At 53.2% G+C, this 22149-nt stretch overlaps 1 pseudogene; it reads left to right on the top strand.

Moving 5' to 3' along the window:
• Nucleotides 1-678: 678 nt before the first annotated feature.
• Nucleotides 679-21708, top strand: LOC130024612 (vacuolar protein sorting-associated protein 33A-like; annotated as a pseudogene).
• Nucleotides 21709-22149: the final 441 nt, after the last annotated feature.

The raw sequence follows: 22149 nt of genomic DNA on the forward strand, positions 1-22149 counted from the left end.
GCGCCGGGGGCTGGGGTCCGCCCCGCGCGGGGAGACGGGCGCCGGGGGTCGCCCGCCGGGAGTCGCGGGCCTTGCTCTGGCCCCGCCAACTCACCTGGCGCCACGAAGCTCGGGCATCCGGCCGGAGGCCCCCCAGGGACCGCTGCGCGGGCAGCGCCACCTCCTGCGGCTCCGCAGCCATGGGCCGGCCCCTGAGGGGCGGGCAGGGAACCCTTGGGACGGGGGGACACGGCCTGAGCGAGGCGCTGTTGGGTGCCAGTGGGCGGGACCTCCCGCGCCAGGCAGGGCCCCGCACCTGTGCAGTTCGCACGGCGGCCAGCAGAGGGCGCAGCGAGCCGCTCACCGGCCTGCTGGGGCTGCTGGTCGGTCCCTCACTGGGCAGGACCCGGTGATGGCCAGGGGAACCCGAGGACCACCTGAGACCGCTCCCAGGAGCCGGGGGGGGCGGGGGGGGGGAACATGCCCTCGCAAGGCCAGCTGGCAGTGCAGGGGAGATGACGCCAGGGCGCCCTCGTTCCCCCGTCCCCAGCTTCCCGGGAGGGTCCCTCCAAGGGAGTAGAGGCAGTGCTGTGCCGCTGCTCTGCTGGGGTCTGGGGGGTCTGTACAGCCCCCGGGAAGCGCTGAGTCTCGGAAGCCTGTGCCCTGGCTCCGTGGGGCACCCCCGGCGCCCCTAGCGGTATGGAGGGAGATGAGGGGGTGTGATGTCACTATTTTCACGTGACCGCGGCGTCACGTGGCAGCCGGGCCCAGTGGAGCCAAGGCCACGCACCTGTGGTCAGGCGGGTGAACCTGAACGTGCTGCGCGAGTTCCTAGACATGTGCGCGGGCAGCAAGCTGACAGCCGGGGCGGGTGGCGGCCTCTGGGTCTGGGGGCGCCACCCAGAGTCGGCAGCCCGGAGAGAGGGGGCGTTGCGCTCCCCGCCCCTGTGGCCTGGCTCTGGGAAGGAAAATGGGAGTGACCTGAGTCCTTCTCAGCAGGACGATTACAGCCCCGCGTCCAGGCACTCCCCGCTGTCCCTGTGTGCGGGGTGGCGCTGCATGCTACCCTGGGTACCACTTCTCCCAGCTGCCTGTTCCTCCACGGTTCGTCCAATCAGTTATGCCAAATGGGGAAAAAGGACCCTGGTGTCGCACAGGCGAAATGCTCACAGGCCGCTTGGCATTCATCCTGGCCCCCAGTGACACCATCCTTGCCTAGGTAGAGGCGAAGGTCAGCTGGAGGCCTGACTCTCTCAGGGGCACCTGACACTGTCCCAGCTTTCCAAATACTCTCTCAGAATTAAGATACCTATGGGATACCTACACGAGAGGTTTTCATTTGATTGATGCTGGATTATATGACGCCTGTTACATGCTGGGTTGAACGGTTTCCTTGGCAGTTCACCCACGGGGTTCATGACCCCAGTCTGACCCCAGGACACTGCATACACAGTCTTTGTGGATGACAGTGAATGTGCTTCTGTGGCCAGTAGCGCCCCTTGCCCTGACGCTGTTTTTCTTCAGGCCACAAAATAGGAGTGTGGTTAGCTATTGCTAATGGCAAGTTTTGTTTGTCCAGAGTTTGCAAATGACTGTTGTTTGCTGTTGGCCGTTATTGAAATCCCTTTTACTAAAAGAATGGGATGCTTCTCTCTCCCGCAGGCAATAGTTTGAGATGAGTATCTCACAGGACCATTTGGCTTGATTGCACAGTACTCACTTCTAAAGGTAAAAAGGTTTTGGTTATTATTATTTTTTTGAAACTGTCATTCTGGACTCTAGCAAGAGTAATATGATGTTCCACTTCTGGAGTAAGTGGTGTGCAGAGCTGTCTGGTTTTTAGAATCACTGACGCTGTTATGAGTGGTAAATGTTTTATCTTCTGTGGACCTTTTCTTTATTTATTTGAAGTAAAAAAATACATTTTATTTGGTGACCTTTAGGAAGAGGACGAGCAGAGAGAGAGTAACATTTCAGGAGAGACCGTGGGCTTCTCCAAAGACAGAGAGAGCCCCTACACACATCCCAACATTAGAAAGGAAAGCACAAAAGTCCCCATCTCAAGGAGAGCTGCGAGCACCGTATTTGCTCGGCTACACGGGCACAAGCAACTCAGGGGCTCGGGCAGCATAGGAGCCTTCAGTGGACCTTTCAAGGGTGGGTGTGCACCCCCCTCTTCTCCTTGACGGAGCGGCATGTCTTCTGATTGTTACTTCATGTGGATCAAAGTTTTTCAGACACAGGATTGGTTACTTCAGCCTGAATTTATACACCAGCCTTGGGGGAATCTAAATTTTTATCCTAAAGTGGTTTTGAATTTTATTTGGGGGCTCGTGCCAGGCAGTGCTCAGGACTTACTCCTGGCTTTGCACTTAGGATCACTCCTGGCAGTGCTCAGTGGACAGTATGGGGTGCTGGCGATAGAACCCCGGGTCAGCTGAATGCAAAGCAAGCACCTTCACCACTCTACTTTCTCCCTAGCCCCAGGTCTCCTGAGCACTGCCCCTGGGCACCTTCTGGTGGTGAGTCTTAGCAGTTCGATGAGGCTTGGCGCTGTGGTGGCAGGGATATCCCAGGCCACTCCAGTGGCCTCTCTTGGGATGCACATGGCAATGCTTGAGACCCTTGTGGTGCCAGGGGGCGAAGTTGGCAGTCATGTGTCAGGCATGTACCGTAACCCCTGCATTCTCTGACTCAACACTAAAGTCTACTGTGCTTTGGAGTGGGAGTGTTAGAACACCTGAGTTTTTGTTGTTGGTCTGTTTTGTTTGGGCCACCCCGGGCAGTGCTCAGACTTACCCCTAGCTCTGCACTCAGGAATGACTCTTGGTGGTGTTTGGGGACGGTGTGGGAGGCCGGCAATCCAACCCGAGTTGGCTGCCTGCAGTGATGTCTGAGTTAGGGTCGGCTGCTAAGCTTTAGGGGTTCTGTTCACCATTTGTATGTGTGCTTACCTAGGAACATGAGGTGGAGAAAATGTTCACACTCAAAGGAAGCTGCTTGCAAGCAGCGGATGTCAAGAATGTCATTTTTTTCGTCAGACCCCGGCTAGAACTGATGGATATAATTGCTGAAAATGTGCTTAGGTATCTCAGAGCTGATGCATGGTCCATACGGAATCATTCCTCTAGTGCTTCTAGTGCTCATCAGGACACCTTTGCTTGCCAGCGCTTTAGGAAGTGGATCTTTGGACAGATGTGAGAGTGTGTCGGAGGAGAATGGGGGGTCAGGAGTAGGATACTCTGCAGTCAGACAAGGATAGATCCTCGGAACCCAGTGTGGTCCCCAAGTCTTCCAGGAGTGACTTCTGAGTGCATAGCCAGGAGTTATCCCTGAGCACCTGCAGGTGTGGCCCAAAAACTATAAATAGAGAATGGGAAACTTTGTGCATTGGGGCTTGGGGAGGCAGGGCAAACCACAGAAACCCACTCTCTCAGGACAGTAGGAAGCTCCGGCCTGTCTCAGTAGAAGGACCCAGATTTTTTTATAAAAAGAAAAACAGCTAGTGGTTCATTTTCAAGTACTGAATACCATATGCTCAAATTTCATAAGCAACGTCAGGAGAAGCTGATTAAAATTTAATGCTGCAGCATCTATGGAGGAAGTGAACCAGCCCAGTCTGCATTACGTCTGATCGACGTGGTCCCTACGGATGGACTTAAAATCATGTGGGGTATTTGCGCAAGATCGGGCACGGTGTGAAGCAACCATTTATTTTCCTAGAGACATCGCTTGATTAAATAGAAACATTTTTTTTTCTGCAAGAAACAGATGTCCATTGCAATAACCCTGAGAGGTTTTTGGGTTTTTTTTCTGTTTTTGGGTGACACCCGGCAATGCACAGGGGTTACTCCTGGCTCTGTACTCAGGAATTACCTGCGGTGGTGCTCAGGGGACCATATAGGATGCTGGGAACTGGGAATTGAATCCGAGTCAGCCGCGTGCAAGGCAAACGCGCTACCCGCTGCGCTGTTGCTCCAGCCCCAACCCTGAGAGTTTTCATGTCCCATCAATGGCCCAAGAGAAGCAGCACTGCCCCTTGGCAGAGCACAGGTCAGCGGTTTCCAGAAAAAGCATCACATCAAGAGAGCAGGAAAACTCGAAACTTGGGCGGAGTCAGTAGTGGGGGGTTAGCTCATAAGCGTCTCTTTAGAGCCCACTGTGTGTCAGGCACAGGTGGGGCCCTGGGGAGCAGTCCTCACATCGGGGCCTCGGGCCAAGGCACGGTCCTTCTCTTGCAGTGAAGACAGACGTGGCCCCACAAGAGATTTCCACATTTTGTTTGTGCCCCGGCGTAGCCTGCTGTGTGAGCAGCGGCTGAAGGACCTGGGCGTCCTGGGCTCCTTCATCCGTAGGGAGGAGTACAGCCTGGACCTCATTCCCTTCGACGGGGACCTTCTCTCCATGGAGTCGGAGGGCGCCTTCAGAGTAAGTTCAGTGTTTGCCCTTTGAACTTGACACTCGTTTCTGCCTCGTTTGTGATGGTGACACTCACACTGGCATTTTAGTGATTCCTGGAAGTGTCCAGTTTCTTCCTTTTGGGGAGAGATGGGAGTTGGTCCACACCCAGCAGTGCTCAAGGTTTACTCCTGGTTCTGTGCTCAAGGATCACTCCTGCGCATGCTCGGGGACCATATGTGGTGCTGGGGCTAGAACCCAGATTGACTGCGTGCAAGACCAGCGCCTTCCCCTGTGCTGTCTCTCCGGCCGCTGCTCCTCTTGCTTATGGAGAACCCCCTGTTCCAACAAATTGGCTTAAAATTGTTGTTGCCCTTACTGAATTCTCAAAAATCAATTGTCCTTAAATGTGTTGATTTCTGGTGTTTCTCTGCTGCTGTTCGATGTTTGTCCTTGTGCCCGTCCCACCCTGACTTGACTGTGGCTGTGGAGGAAGCTTTGAGAGTGGAAGGCAGGGCCGCTCGAGCCAGAAAGAGTACAGTCTGTCACTGCGTTTTTCCAGTTAGCCCTTTGTGAGTGATTTTGTTTCCATGACTCGCCTTTCCCCTTGATTGAGTCTTGGCAAGACCTGAAGACTTTTCTCTTACATTTTCATTTTCTAGAAATAAAATTGCTTACATTTTTCATTCAAACTCTTGAGGTTCTGCAGTGTGACCTCAGGGCTGGGTGCAGGGTGTGCGGGAAATTCTGTTTCTCCCACACGCCCATCCCAGCCCGTTTCCTACTGGTTATTTTCAGCACATATTTATTTGTGATTTATTTGAGATCTCCAAGCCTGCACGGTTTGGGACTGGACCTGTCATTAGCTAGACAGTTACACCCTCCAACTGCCGTGTAACCCCAACAACGGCCAGGATCCAGAGATTATCACAACAAGCTCCCGGGAGCACGCGGCCGCGAACATTATTTACGTTTCTCTAAGTTTTCAGGGTACCTTAAATATCCAACCCACACGGCAGAGCCTGGCAAGCTATCCGTGGTCTATGCCTAATAGACCAAATTGATATGCCAAATCCAGTAATAAATGGATCTCATTTCCCTAACCCTGAATATGCAGAGTCGAGAAGGATATGGAAGGAGAGGCTGATAAAACACCAAGGCAGACATAGGCTGCCAAAACGCAGAAAAACAAAAATGATTGTCTGTACTTTTAATGCTCGTACGCTGGCATCTACTGCATCCATTGAAGACCTTATGGTACAAGCGCGAAAGATCAAGTACGACATCATTGGTCTGACCGAAACGAGAAGACATCAATCCCATCATGCTGTTTTCGACACTGGAGAAGAACTGTTCCTTGGAACATGTGATAAAAGAGGCGTCGGTGGTGTTGGTATCCTTGTCAATACAAACTTAGTCATGAGCATTGATTCATTCGAATGCCTAACAACCCGAATCGGACGATTACACTTGAAAAAATGTGGCTCACTACCGGAAGTTTCTATCTTTGTTGTCTATGCACCAACATCCAGTTATGGTGAAAGAGAAACTGAGAAATTCTACATGGAGCTGGAGAAGTTCTATAAAGAAGATCACACCTTCTACAAGATCATTGTCGGTGATTTTAATGCCAATATAGGACCAAGAAGATCAGTCGATGAACTGCACATCGGAACCCATGGCCTGGAATGGAACGAACAGGGTGACAGACTGTCTGAGTTCATCATGTCAACCAAAACCTTCCATGGTAACTCACAATTCCAAAAGGCTGAATCTAAACGTTGGACATGGGAGTCTCCCGATGGACGGTTCCACAATGAAATAGACCACATCATATTCAATCGGCGGTTTTGCCTACCCGATGTTGCTGTTGTCCCAGAATTCCAAATGGGATCAGACCACCGTCTTCTTCGTGCAAAATTCTACCTTACAGAATGAGGAGAAAAGAATGCAAGGTTTAAGAAGAGGACTCCCAGAACAACCACCAACTGGGAGCTCTTTGGCTCTATTGCGGCAACATGGGAAGATGCCGTCATTGACAACATTGATGAGGAATACGATCGAATGATTCAGCACCTCCATGATTGTGCAAGGAATGCCAAGAGATAGATAACCACAAAAAACCGTCTTTCTTCGAACACTCTTGAACTTATTCGCCAACGTGGCTTGGCACATGCCTCAGGCAACCACAAGCGAACATCCGAACTGGCAAAACAGTGCAGAGAAGCCATCAAGGATGACCTCAAAAACAGGAGAGCAGCAGTACTGGTAGATGCAGCAGAAGCTGGGAAAAACATTCGTAATGCCCGCCTGTCCTTCACCAACTACAAAACCAAGATGACTGCCCTCCGACATCATGATGGATCTATCACATCTTCCAGAAGGGCAATGGAGAAGATTATTCATGACTTCTACTCAGATCTCTTTAATAGCCACATCCACTTGCCCACATACCACATACCACGTGATGGATATGTCGTTCCCAATGTTCTCCCTTCCGAAATCCAACATGCCATCTCGTCGGTAAAGAAACAAAGAGCACCTGGCCCAGACAAGATCAGACCTGAACAACTGAAGAACTTACCATCAGTACTCATCAATACATTGGCTCGACTTTTCACACGCTACCTGTCTGAATGCAAGGTTCCATCCCAATGGAAAACCAGCAGGACTGTACTACTATACAAGAAAGGAGACACCCACGACATTGGCAACTATCGCCCAATCTGCCTATTGTCTGTCATCTACAAACTATTCACTCGAGTCATCCTGAATAGGATTAGCAGAATGCTAGATGAAGGACAACCATGTGAACAAGCTGGATTCCGAAAAGGATTCAGTACCATCGACCATATCCACACAATAACCAAGCTCATTGAGGTATCTCGGGAGTTCAAGATGCCGCTCTGTCTAACGTTCATTGATTTAAAGAAGGCCTTTGATTCTGTTGAGACGGAAGCGGTCATGGAAGCCCAGGCCAATCAGGGCATACAAACTCAATACATCAGGATCCTTCGTGAGCTCTATTGCGGATTCACTACCAAAATCTCACCATTCTACAAAGAAGTAATCATCCATATCAAGAGAGGGGTTCGGCAGGGTGATACCATTTCACCAAAACTCTTCAGTGCCACCCTCGAGAACATCATGCGACGATGGAATGGGAAAACATGGGAGTGAAGATAGATGATCGGCAACTACACCACCTCCGCTTTGCTGATGACATCGTTCTAATAACACCAAACATCAGCCAAGCGGCACAAATGCTGAACGAATTTGACCGTGAATGTGGAAAGGTCGGACTACAGCTGAATCTTACGAAGACAATGTTTATGAGAAACAGCCTTGTTCCTGGCGCTCCATTCGCTCTCAACGGAACCACCATCTCCGAATGCAACGGTTATATATACCTAGGTTGAGAAAACAACATGATGAATGACCTGGCACCTGAGTTGCGCAGGAGGAAGAGAGCGGCTTGGAATGCCTTCAAGAGCATTGAAGAAATAACTAAAAGGACAAAGAACCTCCAGCTACGAACACATCTCTTTGATTCCACTATTCTTCCTGCATTAACATATGCCTCAGAGACCTGGACCCTACGAAAACAGGATGAGAACGCTATTCGGGTCTCTCAAAGAGGAATCGAAAGAACTATGCTTGGAATATCACAATTCACTCAAATGAGAGATAGAATCCGGAGTTCTGATCTTCATCAACGCTCAAGAATCAGGGACGCTGTCTCATTTGCCAAGACATCAAAAATCAGATGGGCTGGACACGTAATGAGGTTTACAGACAACCGCTGGACTAGAGCCATTACTGATTGGATTCCACGAGACATCAAAAGATCACGTGGACGCCCACCTATAAGATGGTCAGACTTCTTCGTCAAGACCCTAAATGATCGGTTTAAGGCTCTGCATGTTGCTAGAACGAACAGATACCATTGGGCTACGCTAGCACGCAACCGGGATGAATGGAGACGTTACTGGCACCCGCTCGAATAAATCGATGAATAACGGGGATTAAGTGATTAAGTGATAAGTGATTTATTTGTTTGCTTTGCTTTGGTTTTTGCTTGGGGCCTCACGTGATGATGCTCAGGGGTTACTCTTGGGGGTCCTCAAGGGTCCATATTTGACTCTTTGATGCCAGGGAAGCACCTTCCCACTATACTATCTATCTGGCTCCCAGAGTTTTTCTTTTTTAAATATTGTCTTTTTCTGAAAGGTTGTGTTTTGTTTGCAAATATGATTTTATATGTTTTGTTTACTATCTTTATGACAGGGAGCACTTCTGAAAAATTTCTCTTTCAAAGTGTCAGGTTGGCTCTTAGGGGTGCCCGGGCCAGAACTCTGGCTCTTTCTTCTGTGGGGTGAGGTTTCTCCATGCTGAGGCCCTTAAGAGAATCTGTAGACCCAAAAGCATCGATTTATTTGAGTTTTCACCCAGATGTTTTTCCTATGGCACATTCTTCACTGGAAATAGGGAAAATTGGGCATGGCTGGAGTTCTGGCAGGCCGAGTGGGGACCCCCACCCAAGTGTGTAACCACCACCTAGAGTGTGCGACCCTCAGCCTCAGCAAGAAAGGGAGGGAAAGGGAAAATAAATACCGGAATGAAGGGGAAGATGCAAGGGGGAAACACATCAGCTTGATAATGTCTTCTAAAAACGGCGTACTGGACCAAAGAGATAGTAATGTGGGTAGGGCACTTGCCTTGTCCCTTGCAGACCCGGGTTTGTTCCCTGGCACCCCATACGGTTCCCCAAGCCCCGCCAGGTGTGACCCCCAGTGCCAAGCCAGGGAGTCAGCCGGAACCCGTGCACGGCCCCAAAGCTCCCAGTGCCTGTCTGCGCCCTCTGCGCCCTCTATCATTGGAAGCTTGTGCAGGTGTGTTTGAGACGCGACCACGTTTCCCTGCATTCCTTGGGCATGTGAGTTGATTTGTGGTACTGCTGCTGCTGGTCTCAAGACACGACCTTTCGAGAACGCAGGTGCATCACCAGATTTCTGGGCACCATTTCCCCTCGGCATGTTGGTCTCAGCAGCATCTTAAGAGAAAGAACCTGGGGCTCGCTTTGGTTCTGGGCTGCTGTCACCCAGCTCCCTGTGGGTTTGCTCACGTCTCTGGGCTTCATCCTGTGGAATCCAGAACTTTACTGGGCTCCCCGATGGTCTCTCCCCACCCCAGTCATGAAGCAGGGAGGGGCTTGCATGGCCTTGTTTGGTGACAGGACACAGGCTTCCATGCCCCTGTGTAGTAATAGGGTACGGGCCTGCCTGCCCCTGTGTGGTGACAGGACTAGGGGTTGCCTTCCATCCGAGCCATTACAGTTCTGGGAGCGGCCTCTCTGCTCCCTTTCCCAGTCAGCAGTGCGGAAGCGTTGAGGAAGCGGCTTGGTCACCCCAGCTGAGGATAGGAGCTGTCTCGTTCACACCCAGGGTTGCTCCTGGCCCTGCGTGGGCGGGGCAAGGCCATCCCAACAGACAGACCCCAGACAGGTCCTTGCCACGGGCCCCACATCCGCCCGTGGATGCTGCATTCACGCCTTCTCTCTCGCCCTGAGCCAGGACGGCCCCCGAGCCCGAATCACCTGGGGAGCCCCGAGTTCAGGACAGGAGGGACCCACACACCACCAGTTATGACCCTAGGGGCTGTTAAAGAGGAATTGCAAGGACTGGAGCTATATACATTCGGAGGGCATTTGCCTTGCACGCAGCTGACCCAGGTTCAATCCCCGGCATCCCATATGGTCCCCGAAGCACCACCAGAATAATTCCTGAGTGCAGAGCGAGGGGTATCCCCTGAGCCTCACCGGGTGGGAGTTGTTAGAGGTGTCTCTGTAGTAATACGCCGTTTTTCAAAATGAATGTTTTGTTTGGGTGCTCGGGGCTGGGCAGGGCCAGGCAGGAGCCGGCTTAGCTGTCCTCAGGCAGACACAGTTCCCGCTCTGAACAGTCACCTGGGCCCCTGAGCAGTTTGAAAGAGGCCCCCTAATGCTTTCCTTCCACTGAATCTTCCTCTCTGCTCTGCTCCAATGCGGAGTTTCTGGTCCTTTTCTAAGGACTCTTTGGACATCCCGACCAGGATATTTTGGACTGAAGTGTGAGGCTGCACCCCAGACTTGGCAGAGACATCCTACGTGATCTTTGGGGATGTTATGCTCAATCTGGGCCAGGCTCTCTGGGAGGTCTCCCTCTCTACCCCGCCCTCAGTCTGCACCCCTCGTCCTCACGCCTCTGCGGTGCACGCCTGTTGGCTGCTGCCTTAGACAGGGTCAAAGATTCCACGATGAGGGGCTGGAGCAATAGCACAGCAGGTAGGGCGTTTGCCTTGCATGCGGCCGACACGGGTTCGATTCCCAGCATCCCATATGGTCCCCCGAGCACCACTAGGAGTAGTTCCTGAGTGCATGAGCCAGGAGTAACCCCAGTGCATTGCTGGGTGTGACCCAAAAAGAAAAAAAAAGATTGTCCCGCGATGGGCACAGCAGTGCCGCCCCATCAGGTGAAGTGCGGGTGAAGCGCATTGCGTGATTTCCCTCCTCTGCTCTCCGCACTTGCTGGATGAAGGGATTGAGGCGCAGGAGAGATCTTGAGGCCCCGCTGGGGACCATGTGTGCTCTGTCAGCCCTGCTGAACCACCTGGCTGGGCGGCGCGTGCGTGCTCTTTGCTCTTTCTGGGCCAAAGATGTTTCTTTTTGTCTGTGTGTTAAATGGACCTTGTGGCCCTTCTCCGAGACCGTGGCTGCCCTCCTGCTGTCCCCTGTGACACTCGCTGCTGTATGTGGGAGAGGCTGCCTGCCCTTCTACAAGCCCAGAGTGTTCTGCTGTGTGGTCACGCGGGCAGGCGGAGGCCAGCCTTTCCTCGCCCGCCCAGCAATGCTCGCCCCCAGTAGAGGTGCTGCCTTGGGGCCTCGGTGCTGACTCACAGAGCCTGTGCCCACGCGCCTGGCCCTCTCCCACAGGAGTGCTACCTGGACAGCGACCAGACGGGCCTGTACCACGCGACCAAGGGCCTGATGAAGCTGCTGGCCTGTACGGGACCATCCCCTAGATCTTCGGCAAGGGCGAGTGCGCCAGGGTGAGCCGGGGCGGGGAGGGAGGCCTCTCTCCTGCGGGTGGGGTTTGGGGCTCCACCTCGCAGTGCTCTTGGCTCTGTGCTCGGGCCACCAAAATGAGTCTGTCTGCGTGCAAGGCGTGACCCCTGGCCCCTCTGCTGTCTCCCAGCCCTCTTTCCTTTTCTCTTTTCTGTTCTTTATCTTTTCTTTTCCAACCCTACTCTCCCTCCCTCTCTCGCCCTCTCCCTCCTCCCGCCCTCTCCATACCCTGCAGTGCTCGGGGCTCACTCCTGGCAGGGTTTGAGGGATCGTACGTGGTGCCAGGAATTGAACCTGTGTCAGCCACCTGCAAGGCAAGCATCCTACCCACCATACTGTCTCGGGCCTGTCTTGTTTTATTTTATTGTTCCATTTTTTTCCGCCTTATTTTTAAATTTTGGATTGCCGGGGTCTTTTTAGCTTCATTTTAAAATCCGCCCATTGCTAAAAAGGCTCTCCCTGACTCTGTACTTTGTTCCCAGCAAGTGGCCAATATGATGATGAGGATGAAGAGAGAGTTTACAGAAAGTCAGAATTCAATATTTCCTGTTTTTGATAACCTCTTGTTGCTTGATTGAAATGTGGATTCATTAACGCCCCTTGCGACTCAGCTGACATACGAAGGACTCGTCGATGAAATTTATGGCTTCCAGAACAGTAAGTGAAGCGACATCATTTACTAATAGGTTAGCTGAGTAAAATCAATCTCAAAAGTGTCTGTTTTTAAAGGTGTGGCATTTGTGTATAAGTCAGAATACTTGAAAATGTCAGGCACTGACTTTCAGCCCAAGGTTAAAGCGAGCTCGAGCCAGGACACCATCAGGGAAACTGAGGCGAAGGCCTTGTGCAGAGGGCCATGCGGTGTGCAGCCCCGCTGCTCAGGCCGCCCAGGGAGGCGTGAGGAATAGAGCGTTTCTGAGGGGTGCCTGGGTCTGAGGTCAGGGGGCTTTGGCCCCGGGTGTTAGATTCTGTAGCATTTCAGATCTGAGTGGGGGCTAGGAAAGCTCACGGGGCTAGTGCCAGGCGCACAGCCAGCGCTCGGTTCCATCCGCGCTCCTGCCTCGTCCAGTGAGCACTGAGCCGGGAGTATCTCCTGTTGGGATACAGTCTGAGAAGTTTCCCACAGTCTGATTCGTGTCTTTTCTTCATAATACGGAGCCCCAGGCCGCAAGAGGGGTAACTCCGGCGACTTCAGGAGTGGCCCTGGCCGGGGGCTGGGGAAACAGCCCTGGGGATAGAGCCCCGGTCTGGAAGGACGGGGATGCAGCTAACTGCATGGGGTCTCTCTGGGGACACAGCCCTGCAGCTGCTGAGTGCTGGCCGAGTCCAGACAGTGCTGTCTGTCCAGTGTGCCAAGCTGGTTATCGCAGAGTGGATTGCGATGGCGTGTGTGTGCGTGTGTGTGTTCGTGTGTGTTACTGTGTATGTCACTGCAGTGGTGAATGCGTGGCTCAGTGACAGCGGCCACGGAAGCAGAACAGGACCACACATGGAGGCATTTCCACACAACAAAGCGTTTTCCTGCTCTTTCATGATTATGGGGGTGTTTCCGGTTTGTTTTTTACCAGTTGTTCCAAAGGATAACTTCTTAAGTTGCTTCCTTTTGTGGGGACAGTTGTAAGCAGTGCCCAAGGGACTGTGGGGCTGATCTCGGTGATTTTCTGCTCTGTGGGGCCAGTCCGTGGCCCTGGGGCCACCGGGGCGTTGCTTGGCAGCGGCTGGGGGTGATGCCACACACACAGTCCCTCCCCAGACTCCTGCTCTGAGCTTTCACTTGCACAGGAGCACTCTGTGCGAGGGGTCCCCACCTCCTTGTGCTTCTGCAAGTCCCTCGAGGGATCTGGCAGAGGTGCTGGGGTGGCTGGTGCGGAGGTCTGAGAGATGGGGCTTGTGGGGTGCCTCCGGGGGGAAGGCGTTTTGGGAGCTCACAGTCTCTTCACATCACACACTTACTTCTGATGAAACATTTAATTAAGGGAGAGGGCTGGAGTGATAGTACAGCGGGTAGGGCATTTTCCTTGCACGCGGCTCAGCCCGGGTTCGATTCCCAGCATCCCAGAGTGTCCCCTAAGCACCACCAGGAGTAATTCCTGAGTGCAGAGCCACTAGTGACTCCTGTGCATTGCTGGGTGTGACCCACCCAAAAAAGAAAAAATTAAGAGAAATCTGAAAAACAAGGAGAAATTGGGCTTCCCCATAACCCCCCAGCTCTGCGCCCGTGGCTGGACCGAGGGCGATGGCAGGTCCGTGCAGGAGCTGCGTGCAGGCTGCCTGGGCCAGCGGCTGCCCCTCTGCTTTGAGCTGGAATGCGAGGTCTTGCCGACATCGTGTATCTCAGCATGTGCTCAGGCCCCGGGTCCCGCGGCCACCGTGGCGTGCTGTCTCCAGACGCTGGTGCCCGGGCTGTTCCGAGGGGCTTCGGATTTGGAAAGCATCTGAGAAGTATTTTTCTTCCGTCGGTCACTTTCTCTCCCCACATTCTCTGAGGCAGGAGTTCTTGTTGTTGCTTTATGATTCTCAGCACCCACCCCACAGTGCTCAGGGCCCACACAGGGCAGTGCTCAGAGGAACAGACAGCTGGACTTGAGCGTGCGCTGCCCCCGATGACCCATCTCTCTGGACCCACAGCAGTGGAGCTGATTGTGTGTAGACACGTCGGGATTTGTGTTGAAATTGGAGGAGATGTTTTTTTGAAAGGAACCAACTTGGAGCTAGAGGCAGTGCAGCAGTTAGGGTGAGTTTGGTCCCCAGGACCGCATATGTTTCCCCCTGTCACTGCCAAGAATTAGCCCAGAGCACAGAGCCAGGATTAAGCCTTGAGCACTGACAGGTTTGGCCCCAAAATCAGAGAAAGGAAACAGAAAGGAAAGAAGCCGTTGGAGCTGTCTCCCGCCCTCAAGCAAACTTCCATGCTGAAATGATTCCTGGGATCTTGTTTTTGTTTTTGTTTTTCTCTTTCTTTTGACTTTTCTTTTTCTTTTTCGGAGAGTATCTTGCCTGCATGGCAAAGTCTGGCAAGCTACCCGTGACGTGTTCTATATGGCAAACACAGTAACAAGTCTCAAAATGGAGACGTTACTGGGCCCGCTTGAGCAAAATCGATGAACAATGGGAGGACAGTGACAGGGGTCACACTTGGCAATGCACAGGGGTTACTCCTGGTGCTGCACTCAGGAGTTACTCCTGGCGGTGCTCAGGGGGCCATATGGGATGCTGGGACTCGAACCTGGGTCTGCCCCGTGCAAGGCAATCACCTTCCCTGCTGTGCTATCACTCCAGCCCCATCCTGGGCTCCTCTTGGCTTGTTGAAATGTCGGTATAGACTGCATGCACTTGCACGCGCCAGCAGGACAGACCTGCAGTTAGGCCGCCCTGGGGCATGTTTCCTCGGGTGGCCCCATCCTGAGTTCAGTTCGGGCTGGCAGTGGCAGGAGGCGTCCCGCGGGCCAGGCCAGGGAAGCCGTGCGTGAAAAGCGTGAGCGTCCTACGCTCGTGCGCATCTAGTGACTCAAAGCCCAGTGCTCTCCCCTGACAGGAAGTCTCTGGAGTCTCACTTGGGTGTCCCCTCCCGTGCAGGTCATGTAAAGCTGCCACCCGAGAAATTCGCCCTGAAGAGGCAGGGTGACGGGCAGGCCCTGCCCACAGAGTCCAAGAAGCTGCCGCTGAACTCAGCCGAGGACCTCTACGCTGAGATCCAAGACCGCAACTTCAACGCCGTGGGCGCCGTGCTCAGCAAGAAGGCCAAGGTGATCTTGGCCGCCTTTGAGGTGACTGGGGCCTGGGGCCAGGCGGCAGGCGGGCTGTGGGCGCCCGGGGAAAGGTGGTGCCAGGCCCTCTCCAGGTGTCTGGTCCTTTGCCAGTCATCGTCTGCACTCCCTGTCCCTCCCTCCTTCCTCCCAGCTGCTGGCGGTGGCGGCATCTCCACTAGCTCCTGCATCTACGGAATCCGGGTTCAGCCGGAGCAGGCTGGGAAGGCGTGTGATAATGAGAGCACAGTCCCCGGCCCCCAGCTTCGTTAGCACCTCGCGCCCTCCTGCTGCTCGTTTATTTTGGGTTCAGCTCACTTTTGAAACCTGAATCAGTAAAATGATAGAAGCTGAATTTTTTAACTCTGGGGGAAGTTTTTAAAAATCACTTTTTCCCTTGAAGGGTGATTTCCTGATTTCATCTTTTTTAGGAGTTATCTCCACTATATCAGTATTTGTATTTCTTTGGGGTTTTTTTTGTTTGTTTGTTTTTTGAGGGGAGGCACACCCAGAGGTGCTCAGGGCTAACTCCTGGCTCTGCGCTCAGGGATCACTTCTGGTGGGCTGAGGCAACCACATGGGATGCTGGGGATCGAACCCAGGCTGGCCGCATGCAAGGCAAGCACCCCGCCACTGTTCTGTCACTCTGACCCCATGGTTGTTGTATTTCTGAAGTTGCTTTTGTCTCACTTGGGTTTTGTTCCTCAATTTTTTATTTCCTCACCGTGACTTATAAAGCTATGGATAAGAAGTGTCAGGCATTCACTGTTCCAGCTCCGAGCTCGCCATGGTGTCCAGTTCCCTCCCTTCCCGCTGCCAGTGCTCAGGGCTGGCTCCTGGCAGGCCTCGGGGATCTGTGGGGAGGCCGGGCACTGAGCAAGCGCCTCCCACACTGTATAGCTTGGACCCAGGAAACGTTTTACACTTGATTTGCTATTGTTGAGGTCTCAGGCTATACGATCGTTAGCTTTTGTGGCTTCAAGGCACAGTTTGCTGAGCTCCACATCCCTGGCAGGAACCATGCAGTGTCAGGTGTGGCCTGCGTGGGCCCTGGGCTCCCTCCCGTCCACATGGTCTCCCAGTGCTGCAGGATGTGGCTGTCGCAGTACCTGCACCCACCGACCTGCCTTTTCTATTTTCCTGTGGCTGTGGGATCTGGTTATAGCCTAATTCGTTTTGTGTCCATTTCTCACAATAAAAATTAAGTTGGGGGAGTCAGAGTGATAGCACAGCAGGTAAGGCGCTTACCTTGCATGCAGCTGACCTGGTCTCACTCCCCAGCATTCCATGTGGTCCCGGTGCATGCCAGGAGTGATCCCTGAGTGCCAGGCCAGGAGGAAGGCCGGGGCACTGCCTTGCACGTGATTCAAACATGCCCTGGGCAACCCAAAGACCCAAATTCTTAAAAATGCACCCTTGGCAACCAGGGCTGGAGCTGGGGCACATTGTGTGTGTGTGGGGGGGGGGGCGTGGGAGGGTGGGTGGCCTGGGTACATTCCCAGCACTGCTGTGGCTGTGTCTGGGGCATGCCCCGTGTGTGTGTGTGTGTGTGTGTGCATGTATGTGTGTGTGTGTGCGTGTATCTGTGTGTGTGCGTGTGCGCACACGCACACACACAGGTGTGCGAGGCCCTGAGTGCTGTCCCCAGTACTGTCGTGACCTTCTCCCCTCCCTCAGGAAAGGCACAACGCCAAGACGGTGGGCGACATCAAGCAGATTGTCTCCCAGCTACCCCACATGCAGGCGACACGGGGCTCCCTGGCCAACCACACCTCCATCGCCGAGCTCATCAGGGACGTAACGAGTGAGTGCCCTGTCCCGGGCTCAGGCTCAGGGTGTGTCACTGGCTCCCTGCTACTTCTGGGGGGGCCCCCGGCTACTGTTTCACTTGTGCATTGTTCCCTGTGCCAGCCGCTGTGTCCTCACAGAAATGTTCCGAGTGTGACTGTTGGGTTCTGCGGGGTCAGGTGGTGCAGCAGGACTCTCCCAGGCTCTGGGTGGCGCCAGCACTGCTTCGCCAGACCTGGCAATACTTGCTGAGGTTGGTTTCAGTCTGATGTGGCGAGGAGCTGGAGTTGGAGCGGTACTGCAGTGCCTGGCACACAGCCGGCCCGGGTTGGATCCTGGAGTCCCATATGGTCTCCGAAGCCTGCCAGGAGTGATCCCTGAGCACCACCGGGAGGGGCCCCCAGTGTAACCAAAGTAAAATGCCCTTGGGAAATTGCTTTAATTAGTGTGAAGGGGAAGCTGCTAGGGCCCAGGCCCTGGGGCTCTGTGTCTAGGCGCACCTCGGGGCACAGGCTGTCAGCCTCTCTGTTCTGGAATGTGCCTTCCTGGTGATGACTTAAACTTGGTGCTTGCTTGCTACTTTGCATGCCTTTGGGAGAAATGAGCATTTATCCCACTTCTGAGTTGCTCATGTGTTAATTATGTTTCAGCGTCTGAAGACTTCTTTGATAAGTTAACCGTAGAGCAGGAGTTTATGTCTGGAATAGACACTGATCAGGTACGTGAACACTAAAACTGTTTTAGCCGATAGTTAACGAGATTGGCAAACAGAACTCGAGGTAGGAAAGGAATCGCTTTGATTCCTGTGTCTGGCCTAAATACCTGTCAGGGCAGTGCAAAATGTGCGGAAAGAGACTCTGCCAAGGGATCGGTTTCTGTTGACCGGGGGTGGTGTGTGTGTGTGTGTGTGTGTGTGTGTGTGTGTGTGTGTGTGCATGTGTTCCATTGCTGTTTGCTGTCCTCAGAGAAACAAGACCCAGCCCTGAAGCCCAAGACTATTGAAGCCCATCAGGGATTATTTAAGAGCATGGGTTATATGATCCCTTTTCCTGTCTGCCTGTCAATAAATCCTGCATTCTCACTTATAGCAAGCAAGCGCCCAAATTCCCCACAATCCCTGCTACTTTACTGATGCTGCTCAGGTGTCGCTGACAAGTGGGACAGTTGCACCCGCCCATAGCCCCTGGAGCTTAGGTTGTCCAGGGAGTGTGGGCAGGAGCGTGAGCCAATCTCCAGCCTCTCCTTGATTGGGCCTCTCAGGGGCCGGGGAACGCCCAGGCCCAGACCCGGCTCTCACACATGAATCTGCCATGACTCTAGGTCAACAGTTACATGGAGGACTGCATCGCCCAGAAGCATCCACTCATCAAGGTGCTCAGGCTCATTTGCCTGCAGTCGGTGTGCAACAGTGGGGTCAAGCAGAAGGTTCTGGATTATTACAAAAGAGAAATTCTCCAGGTCAGTGTTTCTAAGTGACTCATTTGCCAAGGAAGAAATTTATTAAAAAGGCAGTTGGCCTTGCATGTGCCCACCTGGGCTCGATCCCCGGCACCCATATGGGTTCCCTGAGCCCCACCAGCACTGATCCCTGAGCACAGGAAGTGGGGGGGGGGCAAAAGCAAATAAAACAAAGGAGACATATGGACAATAGCACATCAGGAGGTGTGGTTGGCCTCCTTTTCTTACTCAGTTATTTCCGTACACTGTCATCTATCTTCCTTACGTTGGGCCCATGCATTCTGACTTTAAAGTGAAAATGTGGGGTCCAAAGAGCTAGAAAGGGGCTGGAGCAATAGCACAGCGGGTAGGGCGTTTGCCTTGCACGCAGCCGACCCTGGTTCGATTCCCAGCATCCCATACGTTTTCCTGAGCACCGCCAGGAGTGATTCCTGAGTGCAAAGCCAGGAGTATCCCCTGAGGATCACCGGGTGTGACCTGAAAAGCAAAAAAAAAAACAAAAAAAAACAAAAAAAAAAAGAGCTAGAAAGGGGTAAGGCACTTGTCTTGCATGCTGCCGGCTATGACTCAAAATCAATAGTATCAAAATGAGAATGAAAATGTTCGCTCCCTCTTCGGAAGTGGGAGATCTAGCAGGCTCCCCAACTTCTCTGGCAGACATACGGCTACGAGCACATCCTGACGTTACAGAACCTGGAGAAGGCCGGGCTGCTGCGGCCCCAGCAGTGGGGCAGGAACAGCTACCCCACCATCCGGAAGACCCTGCGCCTCTGGATGGACGATGTGAATGAGCAGGTGAGCCGAGTCTTCATGCACACGCATGCACATGCACGCCATCTAATAGGCGAGCTGAGCCTTCACGCACATGCATGCGGACCAACATACACACACAGACACATACATAGACATACACACACACATTTCCCCAGTGGTGTGGCATCCTGCTGGTGGGAAGGCGCTGCCCTTGCAGAAGCCAGGACTGAGAGGGGCTTTTTGGGGGATGCTCTTTGAAAATGGGGGCTGGGGGGTGGGAAGCGGGGGCCCTTGTCCACTTAGGCCTCAGGGCGGGGGAGGCTGGTCTGGACTCAAGGAAGCCTCTGGTCAGGGAAAAGGCCAGCCTCAAGTAAGAGGATTGGGGACCAACACAACTGACTCACTGTGGGCAGTTGGGGCTGCTGGACTCAGAGTTACTGTGAGAGGGGGGGTGTTTCAGACTGGGGGTGACTGTGATGCTGGGGGCTGTCACTCTCACCCTTGGGAGATTTGGGCTTGGCTGTGCCCTGGGGCCTCGCCACCTGGAAGAATGCCTGAGAGTAGCTTGGCTGGGCTTAGAGCTCTCCACATTCCCTCCCCCCAGTGGGCCAAGTTTCTATAGGAGAAGTTTCTCACCAAATCGATGAACAGTTTTTCTTCTGTGGGGGTCGGATGGAATCTTTCCCGGGCAGACAGTTGAATGTTCAGACCCAGCGGTGCTGGGGTTTTGCCATGCACCTGCCCTCTGCACGTGCTACCGGGCATTGGCACCTTCCAGCACACAGGGGCACCAAGCAGCTTTCTGAGATTGGTTTGAGACAGAAGGACTCAGGGCCAGGAGAGGTGAGGGCAGAGCCATGCATCAGCTCTGCACCACCAGGTCTGATCCATAAAGCTGTAGGGGCGGGGGGGGGGGGTGGGGAGAGAGAGAAAGAGAGTAGAGAGAGATTGGGAAATTGGGTAGAGGGTGGAGATGGCAGGGCTGAGCAGGGTAGGCTGGAGCACACTGTGTTCCTCCCCAAAGTCAAATCCAGGATGGCAGCGTGGAGGACGTTTGCCTTTAATGCGGCCAACCCAGGTTGTGATCCCTGAGTGCAGCAACAGGAGGGAGCCCTGCGCACTGCAGGGTATGGCCTCCGCCAAAACAAACAAACAAAAAGAAATCCCATGGCCCATTGGGCAGAGAGGAGTTGGTTGACTCCAGGTGTCGCTCTCGAATCCTCCGCAGAACCCCACGGACATCTCGGCTATGCCTCCCTCAGCATGCGGCTGGCCCAGCTGCTCTCCCGGCCTGGTTGGCGCAGAATCGAGGAATTTCTGCACATCCTCCCGGGTCCCCACTTCGAGGAGCGGCAGCCACTGCCCATGTGCCTACAGAAGAAACGTAGGTTTGTGAGTGATTTTGTTTTCGTGACCCGCCTTTCCCCTTGATTGAGTCTTTGCAAGACCTGAAGACTCTTTTCTTACATTCTCATTTTTAGAAATAAAATTGCTTACATTTTTCATTCAAACTCTTGAGGTTCTGCAGTGTGACCTCAGGGCTGGGTGCAGGGTGTGCGGGAAATTCTGTTTCTCCCACACGCCCGTCCCAGCCTGTTTCCTACTGGTTATTTTCAGCACATATTTATTTGTTTGCTTTGCTTTGGTTTTTGCTTGGGGCTTCACCTGGTGATGCTCAGGGATTACTCTTGCTGGTCCCCAGGGGTCCATATTTGACTCTTTGATGCCTGGGAAGCACCTTCGCACTGAACTATCTGTCGGGTCCCCGGGACATTTTCTTTTTTAAATGTTGTCTTTTTCTGAAAGGTGGATTTTTGTTTACAAATATGATTTTTTATGTTTTGTTTACTATCTTTATGACAGGGAGTACTTCTGAAAAATTTCTCATTCGAAGTGTCAGCTTGGCTCTTAGGGGCGCCCGGGCCAGAACTCTGGCTTTATCTTCTGTATGGTGAGGTTTCTCCATGCTTAGTCCCTTAAGAGTATCTGTAGACCCAAAAGCATTGATTTATGTGAGTTTTCAACCAGATGTTTTTCCTATGGCATATTCTTCACTGGAAATAGGGAAAATTGGGCATGGCTGGAGTTCTGGCAGGCCGAGACCCCCCACCCCCCAAGTGTGTAACCACCATCTAGAGTGTGCGACCCTCAGCCTCAGCGAGAAAGGGAGGGAAAGGGAAAATAAATACTGGAATGAAGGGGAAGATGCAAGGAGGAAACACATCGGCTTGATAATGTCTTCTAAAAACAGCGTACCAGGGCCAGAGAGATAGTAAGGTGGGTAGGGCACTTGCCTTGCCCCTGGCAGACCCGGGTTCGTTCCCAAGCACCCCATACGGTCCCCCAAGCCCTGCCAAGTGTCGCCCCCAGTGCCAAGCCAGGGAGTCAGCCTGAACCCGTGCATTTCCCCAATGCTTCCGGTGCCTGTCTGCGCCTCTGCGCCCTCTGCCATTGGAAGCTTTTGCAGGTGTGTTTGAGATGTGACCGCGTTTCCCTGCTTTCTTGGGTGTGTGGTTGATTTGTGGTATGCTGCTGCTGGTCTCAAGACACGACCTTTCTAGAACGCAGGTGCATCAACTGATTCCTGGGCACCCTTTCCCCTCAGCATGTTGGTCTCAGCAGCACCTTAAGAGAAAGAACCCGGGCCTCGCTGTGCCATCGGCCCCTGTGGTTAACGTAAACAAATATTTTTTTAATATGGAATTATGGCTGGAGCGATATTACAGCGGCAGGGCGTTTGCGTTGCACGCAGCCAACATGGCCAACCCGAGTTCGATTCCTCCACCCCTCTCGGAGAGCCCGGCAAACTACCAAGCGTATCTCACCCGCCCGGCAGAGCCTGGCAAGCTCCCCTTGATGTATTCGATATGCCAAACTCTGTAACAACAAAGTCTCCAATGAAGACATTACTGGGCCCGCTCGAGC

The sequence above is a fragment of the Sorex fumeus genome, unplaced genomic scaffold, assembly GCF_029834395.1.
Source record: "Sorex fumeus unplaced genomic scaffold, SorFum_2.1 ptg000029l, whole genome shotgun sequence".
Classification (NCBI taxonomy): Eukaryota; Metazoa; Chordata; class Mammalia; order Eulipotyphla; family Soricidae; genus Sorex; species Sorex fumeus.